The sequence below is a fragment of the Canis lupus genome, chromosome 8, assembly GCF_011100685.1.
Source record: "Canis lupus familiaris isolate Mischka breed German Shepherd chromosome 8, alternate assembly UU_Cfam_GSD_1.0, whole genome shotgun sequence".
In the NCBI taxonomy this organism is placed as follows: Eukaryota; Metazoa; Chordata; class Mammalia; order Carnivora; family Canidae; genus Canis; species Canis lupus.
The window spans coordinates 44607130-44624839 of record NC_049229.1 but is presented as its reverse complement, the minus strand read 5'-3'; the positions used below and the strand labels follow the sequence as shown (position 1 = coordinate 44624839).

General features: G+C 39.2%; 1 long non-coding RNA gene across 5 annotated transcripts in view; it reads right to left on the bottom strand.

Annotated features, from left to right (window-relative positions):
- The window catches only part of LOC106559176, a 32365-nt gene that overhangs the window by 13194 nt on the left and 1461 nt on the right, over positions 1-17710 (bottom strand). For 3 of the 5 annotated variants that reach the window (XR_005363489.1, XR_005363488.1, XR_005363491.1), the window contains exons 2-5: positions 15443-15675; positions 11859-11943; positions 9174-9966; positions 8416-8627 (exon numbers count right to left, since the gene is read on the bottom strand). This is a non-coding gene — a long non-coding RNA (uncharacterized LOC106559176). The remainder of the gene's footprint in view (positions 1-8415; positions 8628-9173; positions 9967-11858; positions 11944-15442; positions 15676-17710) is intronic. The other 2 variants (XR_005363490.1, XR_005363492.1) reach the window with 2 other exon arrangements.

Genomic DNA, 17710 nt, shown 5'->3' with positions numbered 1-17710 from the left:
TTTGTTCATGCTCTTCCTTCTGCCTTGCATTTTCTTACCTCTCTTGTTCATATGGTAAACTCCTACTTCTCTTTCCTGTCTCTGCTTAAATATCTCTTCTTCCAGGAAGCCTTCCCCCATTTCCATCATGTGTTTTATACACTCTTTTCATGCTCTTAGACCACTTCGTTTCCTCCATCATGGCTCTGACTCAATTACCACATTCTTATTATCAGGTTCACATTAGACCAAAATGTTGAGACTATCTTTATCTTATTCAGTGTTATTTCTCTGTCACTTCACACAGTGATTGGCACAGGATGTTACATTCTAAATATTTTTAATGAACTATGAATAATAACACAAAAATGTCATTTTTGTATACTGTAGCTGTCTTAAGTTTAAATCACCTATATTTGGTGAAATCAACATGTAATAGAAAATTGAAAGATCCTGAAGTTCTCTCTTGATCTGCATCTTTGGCAAGTCCATCTTTGGGACTTTTCAACCCATCACACGCTCAGGCCAGTGCATGTAGTCTAGAGAAAAGAGTGAGCCAGGTGCTTGATTTAGGAGTGTTGAAATTCTGACTATAGTAACAGTCAAAAGTTTTCATGCCTTACAGATTCAAGAACCTATAAAGTCACTGGACTTCTCATTGAAATATTTAGGAATGACATTTGACACACAAAACACACTGAACAATCAACAAATATTTACTGAACGCTTACTATGTGCTGGACTCTGTTCTGAACATCAGACAAAAATGCTTTCAGAATCTCTCATTCTTGAGGCTTACTTAATCCTCTAACAAACTAAACCTGCTTAGCCCTCATTACTAATCCTAGAGTAGCATCTGTGAGAAACACTTGGTTAAACTTGTGTGTTTGGTTGGCATGTGGATTGGATTTCTTATAACCTGGAAAAAGGAAAATTATTCCTGTATCTGGGACATTTGTGCAGCATAGCTAAACTGACAGAGGATATCTTTCCAGGAAATTTCCATTATTATTCTTTTTTTTTTTTCCTGTTCCTTCTATGAGGTCCACTGAATTGGTTTCTGATAAAGAATTCAGTGGTGCTTTCTTTTCCAAGAGACAGAATATAAGTAGAAAAAGGAAATGTGGCTGAAAAATAGAAGTTTAATAACCAAAGCAGCCCCAATATACCTGTGTAAGGTAGAATGGTAGGCAGTTGAAAAGACTTGAGATTCTTCCCCAAAGAAGACAAGGAACAAAACTGCAGTCTATCTTTTAAACAAACCTTACTATGGGAAGCAATGGAAATCTCATACTGTGCAGGTGGGAGTGTAGAGTAATAAGTTACTTTGATAACAATTTGGTATTTTCTTCCAAAGTTGAACACATGTGTACCCCATGACTCAGAAATCCCACTTGGAGGTTTATACACTACAGGACTGCGTACACATGTGCACCAGGACACAGGTTTAAGAGTAATGCATAGCAGTGTTACTCAAAATAGCCTCAAAATGAAAACAATCCAAATGTTTACCAAGAACAGAAAGTATAAATTATGTAATATTAATACAACTGAACACTATTCAGGAGTAAAAATGAACAAAATACAACTATAAGCATTTAGATCAACTTAAAACATAAAGTTAAGCAAATAAAGACTCAACATGTAAAAAGAGTTATTATATGATCTCATTTATATAACACCCCCAACTACCAAAAAAGGCAGATCTAATCAATTATGTTTAGGAATGCATTGTTAGGTGGCAAAAATAAAGACAACCAAGGAAGCCATTATCATAAATGTCAAGACTGTGGTTACCTTCAATGCAGAGAAGGAAGTTGGGATAAGAAGAAACACAAGGGTAGCCACATTCTATCCTTTCACCTAGGTGGTGGTTAAATGACATTCACTCTGTAATCATTAAGCTTTGTAACTTTTTTTATACACACATATGCAAATACACACACACACACATATATATATTCCTCCTCTCCAATAAACAAGGTTAGGAAGGCAGTCTTCCGTGGTTTGGGGCAGTCAGTAGTAGTGGTTAAGAATGTAAGCCTTCCGAACCTTGGATTATTGTGAACTTGGCTATGAAAATCATCTCTAAAGTCCTTATTTACAAGACTATTTGATCCAGACATACTACGACAGTTGGTACTATTCTGATAAGTTGGGGATGGCTGTTTTTAAACGACTTTTCCAAGGACTGATAGTTAGGAAAGAAACCCTGGTCAGGGGGTTAGACTGATATTAATCAGGAGTTTTGAGTTCCATTTTCAAATGAATCAAAACAGGTACATTCCTTTCTTCCTCTTAAACTGTGCTTCTCAATCCCGGTTATATGTTGGAATCACCTGGGGTTGCTTTAAAATGCTGATGCCCAGGATCCATCCTCAGAGATTCTAATTTAATTGGTTGGGGTTGTAGCCTGGGCATCAGGATTTTTAGCCTAATTAAATTAAAATCTCCAGGTGATTGTAGTGTGCAACTAGAGCTAATAATCAGTGCATAAAGCCTAATTTCATTTTGAGCACATAAGTCAAAGTACACGGTATTCCTCATTGATGAATGAACCATATAGAGTGAGAAATTCTGAATATTATTTCTTTTTTTAAAGATTTTGTTTATTTATTCATAGAGGCACAGAGAGAGAGAGAGAGGCAGAGGGAGAAACGGGCCCCATACAGGAAGCTGGACGTGGGCCCCATACAGGAAGCTGGACGTGGGACTCGATCCTGGGTCTCCAGGATCACACCCCAGGCTACAGGTGGCACTAAACCGCTGTGCCACCAGGGCTGCCCCCTGGATTTTATTTCCAGACTTGCTCCTAACTAGCTCTGCAAGTTCTTCCCTTTCCTGTGCCCTAATTTACTTATCTGCAGAGCAGGGAAAATGGGCCTCATGACATCTAAGGCTTTTTTCTATCCTGACTTTCCTTAGTTAATACTAATGGTTTCTTCCTATTTTAAAGTTACAAATGACCCTTGAAACCTTTGTAGGATTTTGTATGTTAGATAAATAAAATGAAATAATAGTGCCACCATTCTTCTTTGGCCACTTAATTTTCACTGAACAACTTTAGAAAAAATATATTTATCAACTAAGTAATAGGTGTCAGGCACTGAAAAAAATTAATATTTTTTCCCTCTTAGAGTCTGTTGGAGATAACACAGGAGGAAGAAAATGGTGAACAAATGGAAATATTTGTAATCACTGATAGATGCCATGCAAACAAACAAACAAGCCCAGCAGGAAGCTCATGTAGAATTAAAGGGGGGAGGGAGGCTGCCCTCAGATAGTGTGATCATGGGGATCACAATGAAATATTGACAGGATAGGAAGTGTTAATTCACTCAACATTAACAAATATCTATTGACCTCTTCCTACAGGCCAGGCACTACTCTTGGTCTTAGAAATAGAGCAGTAGGAAAAACAAAAACAGAAACAAAAAAACAAAGTCTGGGCCTCAAGGAGCTTGCATTTTGGAGGTGACAAGAAGGGAGAGAAAATTTGAAGTCTGTATGTGTATACAGGAGTAGTGAGTGGGATGGGTAGGTATTTCAGGTCAAGGAACTATCTACTGTAAAGGTCCTGCAGATGGCAGCTGGGTATTTCAGGAACCTAAAGCAGGCTAGTGTGCCTGGAGCACAGAAAGGGCAGTGAGACTTGTTTGGAGAGGCAGACTGGAGCTAGTTTGTAAGAGGTCTCCCAGGCCAGGAAATGAGTTAAGCAAATATGGTTTATGCAAAGCACCTAGACTGAATTTGAATGGAGTCTGCTGAATGTAGGTTTAAAATCACTGTTCTGGGTTAGTATCTTAGCTGATGATTGAGCCCCACATCCATTCCTTCATCAGCTATATTCTGGAATCTGAAAATGCAAGAACTACTGCAATGTCTGCATATTACCCATGGGGCTGTTATTTTACCAGTTACTTGGTGGGGTCATGGAGTGGTGCGTATGTGTGCATCCCTGGGAGGGAGGATAGGGCTGTAGCCTGTCTGGATCCTTAAAAGTCAAAGATCTGTGACCCATAAATGAAGAGGCTTCATGAAAAGATTTGGGCCAAAGAGATCTACAATAACACCAAGAATATATTGGTCATATATTCATTTCTTAATTCCACAATGGACATTTATTGAAAACTTATGACCACAGGAGTTACCCCAAAGAAGAGAGACAGACAATCTGATTATTATAATATAATGTGGAAAGTGTTGCAGAGATGGGTACATGGAAGAGAGCTACTGTTATAACTCACAGTGGTGATGGGAAGGGTCTGGGAAGAATTCCAACTCAACTAACTTGAGTTGCTTCAACTAAATTTTGAAGGGTTTTTAGGAGTTGGCTGGATAAAAAAACAGAAGGGTATTCTAGGTAAAGAGAACTCCTAGGGCAGAGGGATCAAGATGAAAGAGCTTAAAGTGCCTTGCTAGAGACAAAAGGTAGAGAGATGGGGTTGGAGAGGAAAACAGAGGCCAGGTCATAAAGGGCGTTGTAATCCATGTCAAAGAATCTGGAATTCATCCTGAGGTCATTGGAAAACCATTCCATAACTTTAAGGAAGGGAGTGACCCATGATAACTTTAAAAATGAATCATAATAATTAACAATGATTGATTCCTTATTGTGTGCCATGCAGTCTTTTGAGGCCTGCCAATGTACAATGACTCACTTAATCTTCTCTAAATTCCTTTGAGTTGAGGACTATTATTAGCATCATTTTGTAAATGAGGAAGCTGAGGCACACTTAATGCAGGAACTTCTCTCAGGGTGGCTCAACTAATAAGCGGTTGTACTAGAATCCAGAACCAGGCTGTTGGCTCCAAAGAGAAGCACATATAAGTACTATGCTATCTACTTAATTCCTTGTCACCAAAGTAGGGTTCCTGGACCAGGGGTGTTAGCATTACCTGAGAACAAATCCTGGGCCTCACTCCAGAACTACTGAATCAAAATCTGAATTTTAGTAACATTTACCAGGTGGTTTGTATGCACATTAATGATTGAGAAGCATCAGCTTAACCCACATGAGGCAACTGGGCCAGAGATGATGAATTGGAAGCCAAATACCCCATCTAAAGAGAAATACCGTTCTAGATCCTGTTGATTGGTGAATGCTGAAAAGTACTGAGCACCCCCACTCCTACTGCAAATTCATTTTTCACATTTTGATGGTGGGGAAGGGATATGGATTTTTTAGAAAAGCCATTTTGTGGGGGCATCACTGTATTGGCCGGCAAAAGATGTTTGCAAGTAGAATTTGGCTAGCAGCTGCCAGTGTAAAATCTCTGGCTCACAGTTTAGAGATTTAGGGGCAGGGAGAAGCTTCTGTCCCCTTGGGTCACTTTAAGTAATTTCTTTGTCTCTAAGCTGACAAATATTTGAGAATAATGACTAGGAGTAATAAGTCTAGGAGTAAGGAACCAAAGAAGCCCCTTCATCTGTGTTTCGCCTAAAGTTTTGAGAGCTGCCTGTTCTAGGTGGTGTTTATGTTGGTTTGGGACCAAATCCATAGTTGGTAAGAAAAAGCAATTATTTTCTTGGTGTGTCTTATGGTGACAGAGGAAGACAACTTGTCAAGAATATAGGGTTGGGGATTTTGACTGTCTGTCATTGTCTTTCCAGAGACTAGTCAAAATGCGTATGGGTTTGGGAACCCAGGTACCTTGGGAACTCAGATGAGCTTCTAAGTCAGTGGGGTGGCCATGGGTGAGGGAGGTCCTCTGTGTCTGAAGCTGGGTACCAGAGGGGGACCTGTGGTCTGCTTGCCTGCCACAGGAAGCCCAAGCGGCAGGTTCTAACCTGCTGTTCTCCCCCAGGTTAGACCCTCCCTCTGCATCCAGCTGGCGCTCCCCAGAGGTGGGTCTGAACCCTCCTGGCCCCATGTCTGTGATGCAGGCACAGTGGCTTCAACTGGGGACAGGGGGCATGGAAAAAAAAAGTACCTTTGGAATAACTGTACAATAGGTACAATAATGTACCTTTTATGATGTATGCTATAAAAAACAGGTGTTTTTTAGTGAGATTGCACTGTTCTCTGCCAAGAAACCTAAAGTAAGCAGCACAGATTTTCTTTTGCAGACTTGTAGGTAGCAACTAGAAGTTTTAAGTGATACGATATATATAAATTTTATTTTAGAAGTATCATGGGAATATGGAGAATAAGCTGGAAAGGGTAAAGACTGATGACCAATAAAGAGGCTATTTGAATGGTCCAAGAGAGGAGTGAATGATATCCATGCATTCACTCAAGTCAAATAACTGGGAGTCACCTTGGACTTTCTCATTCCCACAGCCATTCAGTCACTGAGTCCTTCAAATTATACTTTCTTGATGCCCATCACATTCATTCCTTCCTCTTACTTCCATTGCTATTTTCCCTATTCAGGTCCATGTTCTTTTTTTACTTAGACTGTAGGCAGAAGTGTCTCCAGTCACTCTACTTTACAACCTGTCTTTCATGTAACTACCAGAATGGGCTTTCTAAGACAAAAATCTGACTTTTTCATTACTCTAAGTAAAAGAATTCTCCAGGGGCACCCAGATGGCTCAATCAGTCAAGCATCCAACTCTTGATTTCTGCTTAGGTCATGATCTCAGTCAGGGTGGTGAGACTGAGCCCCACATTGCAGCAGCCTTGGCACTCAGCTGGGAGTCTGCTTCTCTCTCTTTCTCCCTCTCTCTCTCCCTCCTTCTGCCCCTCCCCCACGCATACACACCCTCTCTCTCTTTCTCTCTCAAATAAATAAATAAATAAATAAATAAATAAATAAATAAATAAATCTTTTTAAAAAGTTCTCAGGGCGTCTGGGTGGCTCAGTCGGTTAAACATCTGTCTTTGGCTCAGGTCATGATCTGGGGGGGGGGTCCTGGGATTAGCAGGTCTGAGGCTCCCTGCTGAGCCCCCTGCTTCTCTTTCTCCCTCTGCCCTTTTCCTCACTCATGCTCTCTCTGTCTCTCTCTCTCAAATAAATGAATAAATATTTTAAAAAATAAATAAAAATTAAAATTAAAACATCACAAATTAAAAATAAATTTCTCCAGTGGAATATAAGCACTTCAGGGACTGGGCTACAATTTGCTTCTTTGCTGTATCTTCTACTCATTCATCTTACTCATTACCCACTTAACCCCCAACATCCAGATATTAGAGAAATGTTTGCAAAACTTTGAATATGCCAGGATGCTTCATGTTTACATTTTTCCATTTCCTTTCCTTTTTCCTACCTTCTCCCATCTTTTCTCCCCTTTCTGCCTCATTTGGAAAAACATGTTCATCTTGCCAATCAGCTTTTGCTGAAAACTCCATCCCAATGCCTTCATTATTTCCTGGGAAGAATTTCCTAACTTCTAGTGTGTAGCAACAGCATAATAAATATTTTTAATAATTATTTATTGAATAAATGAAAACATGGGTGTGTGCTTTTTTCCTAATTCATTAGTGTAAGAGTTTGGTGGTTGTTTCCTAATCCCACATCACTGTTTAGGAGAGCTTGTTCATTCCCATGGGCTTCAATTATCACCTCTACAGAAGTAACTTCCAAAGAGGCTTAAATTCTGTGTCCCTTATTGCTTCCTAGATATTCTAGTGGGAAAAATAAGCCCCAAGCAGGTCAGTGACCAGAAGTCTATTACAATAGTCTAAGTGAGAGGCAGTGAGAATGAAAATTAGGCAACAAATTGAAGAGACATCTGAGATGTAAGTTGCATCCAGGCCAGATGGGGAGACTCTTGCTAGTGTTCTGTAATGACACAATATGTGCTGTTGTCTGCTTTTCCTGTGATGAAGGCTGACACAGGGAGTGCTTGCAGGACTGAGGAAGGACAGACATTGTCAGAGCACCCCTCCTTTTTCCTTCCCTTTTTTTCTCAAAGTCGGATTTACAGATGAGTGAGAAACCAATGGAGTTGGTTACCAAGAAGGGAAAATTCTAGTTTCTCCTCTAAGCTCTAGGTCTAATCTTTGGTCTCATGATTCCCAGGTCTATAAAATCAAGACTGCCAAGTACTTTTAGTAATTGCATGACATTAGACCAAAAAATGTCCTTTATGCCCTTTATTCACAATTTATGGCTTTGGCAGATTGGCGTGGTGGACAGCTGAATCTACCTCAATTGACTACCAGATCTGCTGTCTCCTGGATTCACCTAGAGGACTGTAGCTCCAGGACAAAAATCCAGGCAATTACAAGGCTTTGCCTGGCAGGCATCCTGGGGGAAGCTGCTCTTCCCACACCAGACTTGGTATGCCGCCAGTGCATCTGGAAGAAGTTGCAGTCAAGGACTCAAGCCATTTTTGAGCCAACCATACTCATGTGCCTATCTGCATTCCCAGTCTAGGAACCTCTATTTGGAGGCCCCTTTATGGTGAGGCTTTTGTTGATACACTGTTCAAGCACTTCCACCAAGACCTTGGCCAAGGCAGTTTTCTCTACTTGGACTCAGTACCTTTTCACACCATGCTCTTTCCCCTCTTCCTTCCTGTGGTCCCATAAATCCATAAAAAAGCAGGAGCTTTTTTGTTGTTGTTGTTCAGAATTCCTTGGCAGTGAGATGATATCCCCATTCGTGCTTCCGTTTGATATATGCCTCATGCCATTCCATGGGGAGAAATAGAACACTAGTGAGTTAGTGTCTTCCTCCTTTCCCTCTTGCCTGCACTGTTGTAGAAAGCAAATAAAAAGGTTTGCTTGTTATTTTCATTTTTGGCCTGTTATCCTAATGAACCACCTCAACACCTGGCAGCTTGGCCCACATCTGTTTAGGAGCCCTGTTGTTTAAATAGGTGTAAGAATATTCCATCCCAACTCCCTTCTGCTAGGGCTCTGGGCTCTTGAAATAAGAGCTTCTTATTATACATGCTATAGATTCTGTGTTTTTCCTTTCACTATAGCAAGATTCAAACATGTTGAGAAAAGGAGAATGGATAATCCAGATGCACATTAGATTGCATTAGAAAAAATATTGAAACTTCTGAAACAAAACTAGCATTTTTGCTTGGCCTACAAAATAATGTGACTAATTTTGGCCAGATGGAGCATGATTATGAATTAGCTACATGTAGACTGGATTTGAGACACTAAACAATGACCCACTACATTGCTTTAAATTACACAGATGAGACTCTTTGCCCATGGTAGTTTAATTATTTTCTTGGAAGGCATTACAATTCTTTATCCAGAAAGCCTAATGAATTTTATAATTACCTTTTCCTCCAAAGTCCACAAATGATGATTCCCCATTTGGATTGGTAAAGAAGAACCCTCAGTGGGAAGCATTACTGATGTGTAAAAAACTCAGGACAGCATTCCTTTGCTGACCATTCCCATTTTTTACACATATCCAAGAGTCAATTGAGGTCTGTGCACCTCTGGGCCTGGGGGAGGAGCAGAGCAAATTTCTTTTACCCCGCCAAGGCTCGTATCTTTATTACTTTCAGAGCTCCTGCCTTGGATTAGTCCAGCACTTTTGTCTGGATTGTTAGGAGCTATTGCTTAGTAGGCATCCAATTCGCCCTCCACATTGACATCTGAGTTCCCATTATCAAATACAAGCCTCTATTGACTAGCCAATGCCTTTAGGATCAAATCAAAACTCCTAAGCAAAAAACAAACAAAAAACACCTAAGCAAATAAGATCTGGAACACCAGTCTCATTTTCCAGCATCATCACATTGTATGCTCAAGGCATCATATCCCTGCTCTCTTTGAACAAAATCCCTTCTACTTCTGTGTCTTTGTACCAATTATTCCCCTGGCTAGAGCAAAGTGCCCATTCTCATTCCTCTTCTAGGAGCCATCATACTCACCTTTTGATTCCAGTTTGAATTTTAGTTGTTATGTTCAATACATTAAAGATGGAAGAGCAAAATGGGAGAGAGTAAGGGTACCTAAAGCTTGGACTGCACCACCCATCGCTGTGAATTTGAGTGACTTGTTTATCTTCCCCAAGCTTCTGTTCTCTCAAAAGTAAGTTGGCAACTTTTTCCTCCCAGCTTCACTGAAGTAAAATAGACAAAAAACTATATATATTTATATTGTAAAATGTAATGGTTTGATATATGTATAGATAATGAGGTATTTACACAATCAAGTTAACACATCCATTACCTCAGTTACCTCTGTGTGTGTGTGTATAGTGAAGACATGTAAGATCTACTCTCTTAGCAAATTGCAAGTATATAATACAAATTATTAGTTATAAACCATCATGCTGTACGTTAGATCCCCAGAACTTATTCATCTTACAACTGAAAGTTTATACCCTTTGACCAACATCTCCCTATTTCCCTCAGCTCCTGGAGACCATTCTACCCTCTGGTTCTGTGAGTTAGAGATTTAATAGTCACTACGTATGAGACTGTTGGGAGAGCTAATTGCAACAACCTTTTAAAACTGCCAAAAAAAAAAAAAAACTGCTTAACACTGTGCCTGACATATAGTAAGTACTTCATATGTAAACGCTATTATGTCTATTTGCCGACATTTTCTCCAATTCAGTTGTATTTTGACTTGTTATGCTTTAGCTTAACTAGCTTTTATGCTTAGAATTGTATTAGTTTGCATGAATTGAATGACCAAGGTAATAGTCATTATCACTTCTAGTTTATTTAGGCCTTAACATTTACCACAGCTGTATCTTATGAAGTATGGTTGAAGAACTTGTATGGAACTACCATGTGATAGTGATATTGTAAATTTAATTCTATCAAGAACTATTAAGCCAGGATCAAGTTTTTGTATATTGGGGATTCTTAGAGTCCAGTCAGGTATATTTAGTACTTTGCATTAATAACAAGCAACATTTACATAATCAAATAACTTAAAGACTCTACCTTTGTAAATTCTTTCTATTTATGTTCGCTATGCTTATATAAAGAAAAGTATTTTTACTGAATTTATACACACGAGTGTTATTTTGAATACCATTTTGGACTTATTCATTCTAATTTCAAATTTGACTTATTTCAATTACACAGCAAGGTCGAATTTATTTCCATTCTATATCAAATGCCCCAGATTTAATAGTGATTTCTTTAAAAAAAAAAGATTTTATTTATTTATTTGATAGAGCCAGAGAGCACAAGCAGGGAGAGCAGCAGAAGGAGAGGGAGAAGCAGACTTGCTGCTGAGTGGGAGCCCTTTGAGGGGCTCGATCCCAGGACTCTGGAATCATGACCTGAGCCAAAGGCAGATGCTTAACCGACTGAGCCACCCAGGTGCCCCTTATTGTGATTTCTAAACTAGCTTTTGAGATCTGATCAACTTTTATATATAAATAACAATTTTCTGCCAAGAGGGGTAATATAATTTGCAGTAAAAATTATTTTTGAATGACTAGCTTCATTTTTGAGTGTATACATGTGTACAACTATGTTTCACTCATCTAAAATTACAAATTTAAATGTGTTAAGAATAGAAACTCTCCCCCATTATTCCACAGCTCCACAGGAGCTTTACAGTTACTGACTTTTCTTCTACAAACCTATAATAACTTGTAGTACCTCACTTTTCACTTTGTATCACAATATTGGTTCACAAGGCCATTCTGTGCCCATCCACAACTGACAACTGAATGAATAAATAAAAATGAATAGATGAGTGAATACTTAAAAGCCAAATTGTTTCTTCGAGTGATCTATCCATGAATCAGACAGATGTTCTCAGGTTAGGCTATGGCATATTAAAATACAAAGTCCTGTTTGACTGTTGTACCTGATCCCCTGCCCGATATCCTTCACCCAGCTGAATATGACAAATTTTGGGAAACTATGGAAGGGCACAAAGCCAAAGTTGGCCTAAGATCCCCAACTTAAACAGTAGTACCTGCTCTGGCACAACGACCCCAGCCACCAAGGGCTCAGTGAAGATCCTGTCTTGATCAATACCTACCCTAATTTCAGACCCGCTTCTGAGACCTCATTCTTAGGAGTTCAGGTTGGAATCTGGTCCCTCTTCTCCTGGTATGTTTTCAAAACTGACAGAGATAGAAAAGAAAAACTTACTCAGGGAAGAAAATTGGATCAAATATTTAACACCGCACATTAAGCCTGGTAATAATGACTAGATGTATCACTGTCCAAATAAATTTTATATTAATCATTAAGAAATAGCAAAATAAAATAAAATACAAAGCAAAATAAAATAAAAAATAAAAAATACAATAAAATAGCAAAATAAAATACAAATGTGAGCACATGTATAATATGGTTTCACATTTTACATGGATATACTGTATATCCACATGGTATATGCATTGGTACTCTTCAAGTCCATGTAATTTGGGAATGACTCATATCAGGAACTGGTGACAAGAACAGGCACTGTATTACAAAGTCTGGCATTTCAAACATTTTTGCTGTTTTGATTTTTAAAAAATTCAAAAATATTTTATTTATGTATTTGAGAGAGAGAGAATGAGAGGGAGTGTGAGAGGCACTCTCCCTGCTGAGCAGGAAGCCCAATGTGGCAACTCAATTCCAAGACCCTGGGACAATGACCTGAAGCCAAGGCATCTGCCTGAGCCACCCAGGTGCCCCATATTTTCTATTTTTCAAGTCAATTTTTAATCTTTTTAAAATCTGGATCTGTGAAATGACATTGAATCTTACGTTTGAGCACGGGAAAGTAAAGAATTAGCTCACATTATATGCCAGGTTCACATAAATCCATACTCACAAGGACAGAGCTCTGTTAAGGAACGGGTCATTTTATCTGGCAGGAGATAGAAAATGAACCCAGAAATTTTCTTTCTACCAATAAGTGTTTGGTAATGGTAACATAAATATATTCCATATGTGGTGCTAAGAAAATAAAATTACTTTTTTTTTGTCCATGTATTTTAGATTTAGAAATAAAATGCAAACCGCAGGAAAACTCGGCAGGAGATAGTTACTGGAGAATACAAAGAGCATAATTATTAGGAAGGCAAGCCTGGTATCAAAGTTACCAGGCAGCCAATCCCAAGAGAAAGTAACATGAAAGTGGATTGGGAGGGTCATCCAATCATCTAATCCGACCTTGCTGTGTAATTAAAATTGCCTGGGCAATTAGGTGTTTGGGGAGAAGTGGAAATGAACCTCTTATTTCATGGGGACTTAAGAAAATTTCCTAACAAGTCAGCAGAGAGCAAATGAAGAGAAGGGGACTATTTGCCAATATAGGTACTATTAACCATAGCCTGCCTTCTCCCAACTCACCTGCTGTCCTCCAACTAAAGTCACATTAGTCCTAAATTGTCAACATCTGCAGAACAATAAACTTAAAAATACTTTCTCCTTCATCCTGATATTGCTTACAAAGGGGTAGGCCTTTCCAGAGGGGGTGTGTGTGCATGTGCATGTGCATGGGCATGCATATACATTTGCTTTCCTAGATATGGAGCTTAGGGTGTGAGTGGGGGAGGAAGAAAATAGCATGCAAAGTTTTCATGTGGAACCACTTCCAAGGGCTCAAAGACATAACATCCTGTGCAGTTCCAGAATCCATGAGAAGCTCAGTGTTGTAGGGGTTCAGTGTGTGGGGTTCTGGTTTGGGGTTGGGACATAAAGCTGAAAAGAAAGCTGGGTACCACTTATGCCCTGTGGGCAAAAAATAAGGAGTCAGTAGAAATTTCAGAACAAGAAAACATTTCTTTTAAGATTTTATTTATTTATTAATGAGAGATACAGAGAGAGAGAGGCAGAGACAGAGAGAGGCAGAGGGAGAAGCAAGCAGGTTTCATGCAGGGAGCCTGACATGGGACTCAATCCCAGGTCTCCAGGATAACATCCTGGGCTGAAAGCAGCACTAAATCGCTGAGCCACCCGGGCTTCCCAGAAGGCACCTTTAAAAGCAAAGCTCCTCTAGCAGCAATGTTGAGGCAAGACAGAATGGATGTTGGGATTAGAAGAGCAGCAGTGGCAATGCCAAGGAGGAGCCTCATAGGAGCTTGAGGAGAATGGACAGGACTTGATGCTACACTGGATGCAGGCAGTAAGGAAGAGGGATGGCAAGTCTTCTTAGCTAAGAGCAAGAAAACAGGCAAGAGAGAAAGTCTTGCAATCCAGGGCATAGAACAGCCAGTTGGAGCTGTCTAGTTGGCCATTGTAAATATGTTTCTGGAACTCAGAAGAGAGGTCTGGATGAGGCTACTTTGTAAACCATGATAACACAGATGGAAACTGAAGACCCAGGATGAATTAGATCATCTAAAGAGGAGAGTAAAAACCAGAAAGATAGAAAAGAAGAGGCATGGAACTAAGGATTAGAGAATCTGTGGGTAAAACAAAGGAAGAGAAGCTGCTGTAAGAGATAGAAAAGGAATGGTCTGAGCGGCTGCTGCTTCTAGCACAATAGAGAACAGGAAACACAATTTTGAGAAGCTGGGGTGTCTCATGCTTCCAGATTCTGTATTCAACACTTAATGGATACATACTCTTCTTAAGTACAGATGATCATATAAGACATAAAATAAATCTAAACAGGGCAGCCCGGGTGGCCCAGGGGTTTAGCACTGCCTTCAGCCCAGGGTGTGATCCTGGAGACCTGGGATCGAGTCCCATGTCAGGCTCCCTGCATGAAACCTGCTTGCTTCTCCCTCTGCCTGTGTCTCTGCCTCTCTTTCTCTCTGTGTCTCTCATGAATAAATAAATAAAATCTAGAAAAAATAAATCTAAACAAATATTAAAGAATAGGCATTATGTAGAATACGTTTTCTGAGAACAATGTAATTAAGTTAGAAGTTAATCACAAGAAGATAGGTTTAAAATTCTACATGTTTGGAAGTTAAAAACACACTTATAAGTAATTTTTCAAAGAAGAAACCGAATTAGAACTTAATGAACACTTAGAGCAAATGATAATGAAAACACTGTACATCAAATCTTGAGGTTTACAATGGAAATGTTCCTCCAAGGAAAATTTATAGCCTTGCATGCTTATTTTAAAAATGGACAGAGGCTGAAAATTAATGAGCTAAATATTTATCTCAATAAATTAGGAGAAGATTTACAGAATAAAATCAAAGAAAATAGAAGGAAAAATAAAAATACAAGCAGAAATAAGTGAAATACAAAAAGATACCATAGAGTGAGTTGATAAAACAAAGTTTTTCTTTAAAAAATTACAAATTAAAAAAATAAAAAATACAAATCAGACAAACCTTTGGTAACATTAATCATGAAAAAAGAGAAGAAAAAATTATGGCTAGAAATGAGGATATATGGACAGAAATAGACTAGATTAAAAAAACTATATGAGAATACTATGAACAATTTCGTTACTAATAAGATCTAGGAATTACTATTTTCTTCTTCCCTGTTATCTTATTTAGGAAGCCATCTAATCCTCCATTTGAAGAGCCCTAAGAATAAAGCAAGGTCTGCCAGCAGATTTCCAAGCTATTGCCACAACCACCCCCCTCCCAAAATTTGCTGGGGTTGCCACTTGAGATTTAGCAATTTGACTTTCAGCATCACTGTTGGGGCCCTACTTACCGTATCAGTAGTCAGTCAAGGATCTTCCTTGGGATACTTCCTTTGCTTCACGCTGGAATTAGCCAAGCATCCAGGGGCATACACAACCCAAAGGGTGTGAGGATTCTTAACTGTCTTTGAATGCCATACGGGAATCTGATCAATCTAGTCCACCTTTGCTATTGCTTTTTGATGCATCATGGAGTCTTACGAGGTTTAGTGCTACACAATCTCATGAATACATGGTTACTGTCCTGCAATGAGAATAAAAATCCAATGAGAGGTTCTTGGAAGGATTCTGTGTCCCTCTGTGTTAAGCTTATCTATGTTTGGGATTCTAGGATTGAATTCTTAGTAATTAGATTTTTTGAACTGCTGCCTTCAGAGGTACTAACCCAGGTCAGCTTTTGGTATTTGCCATGAAGGGTGGTGTAGATTTCCTCACAATCCTTAAACTATAAAATATTTGGTACCATATCTCTCCCTGGACCATCAAGGCCATTCTTAGGGGTTCCCGGGTAACTTTTCAAAGATACCCCCTAAGTAATTCTGAGGTAATTTTCTGCCCTGGTCTACATTATAAAGTAGCTGGCTTTTTCCTCATTAAATAAGAGAGAGAGAGAGAGAAAATTCACATATTTAATACTTGCTAAAACACTTTCCTGGTAGGAAACCACACAAAACATAGTCATGTGTTTATCTTTTTAGTCTATGGATTTCCAGAACATTAGCATACAAAAAGAAGCAGTTGGTCTACATTGTTCTAAGATCAAGAGAGATTTTAAGGAGTTTTCTTGTCATTTCTCATAAATCCATTTCCATTTCATAATCATGCCCAGGAGCTTGTGAGGCACAATGTCAGGAGTAAGGAAGGAAGCTCCGATGCCCAGTTCCAAGAGATAAACCAAATCATATCATCCCACCCTCTCTCTGCCCAAAGGCTGTCCTTTTACATAAATAGAACAGCCCCAACATTGTTACAGAGATACGTGTGTAGAACAATATTACAGCCCAGATCTTCTTCCAACCCCTTTGTTTTAAGCTTCTAAGAGATCCTGAAGAACCAGGAAAAAAACTAGAAGATAGAGATGCTGCTAAATATCCTACATGGCAAAGGACAGCTCTCCATATTGCCAGTAAAGAATTGGCTGGCCCAAAATGTCAACAGTACAAAAGCTGAGAAACCCTAGTGTACAGAATATCTTGCAGAGACTTCATGTACAACATTGTTATGGACATGCTCAAAAATGAATCGTTATTCCTTTTTTTCACCTACTCACTTTTGTCACTTGTCATTCCTAATCTGATTAATGGTATCTAGTCTTATGAATGCATATCTTGAAAATAATTTTTATTTTCTCTCTCTCCCTCATCTTGCTTATGTTAGTTCCCTTCCCATTTTATCTCCTAAATATCTGCAATCCTTCCTCCTCCCTCCGCTACCAATCCTTTGTGTGAGTGTAGGCATCCTTTAGTTTGCAACTGTCTCCTAAATGGACTCCCTGCTCTGAGTCTTATAAATGCCTCCAACTCATATTCCTTGAGTATTCTAAAATGGAAGCCTAACTGCATTTCTCTCACTGTCTACAAGATAAAGGCTGAGCTCTAAGGTCTGGCTTACCATGATTACCATGTGTTTTATTATCTGCAGATCCATGTTCTAGTGCTTTTTCCCAATCTCCTTCCTTTCTAGTAAAACCCAAGAAAACAAAACCAACAAAACAAAAACCTTCACACTTCTGTTTATTGGACATGATGTTCCCCCTTTTTTTGGAATGCCCTCTCCACTAGCACCCCCCCTCCCGCCCCTCCTGAAAGTTTCCTCCTGGAAAAATGTGTCTTTTTAAAACTCTGCTCTGTGCATGTGCATACTTCTATTGGGACACATACCACCTCAGGTATAACATCCTAGTTCAAAAGTTGAAATGTGACAAAGCAACATGGTCTATTTTTATTCCACTCAGATTTTAAAATTTTGAATTTCCATGATATAAGGTGAAACAGTCACAGTAAATTCATGGTCCTCTCCCTTTGCTCCTCAGTTGTGGTTAAATTCTGGGGGAGCCCTCATAGTATCTAAGTTTTGGAGGTGTAGGCACTCACGCCTCATCCCTGTACATAGAGCTCCTTCAGATTTGGAGGTTCTTTTCTTAAGTCAGTGTCTTGCTTGTTGATAACCTCATCATTTTGCTTTGAGAATTTTTCTGAGGCTTTCTACGGCTTCCTTATACCACACAACTATTCCCTTCACAGGGCTGCTTCCTACCCCAAATTACCTGGACATTAAAT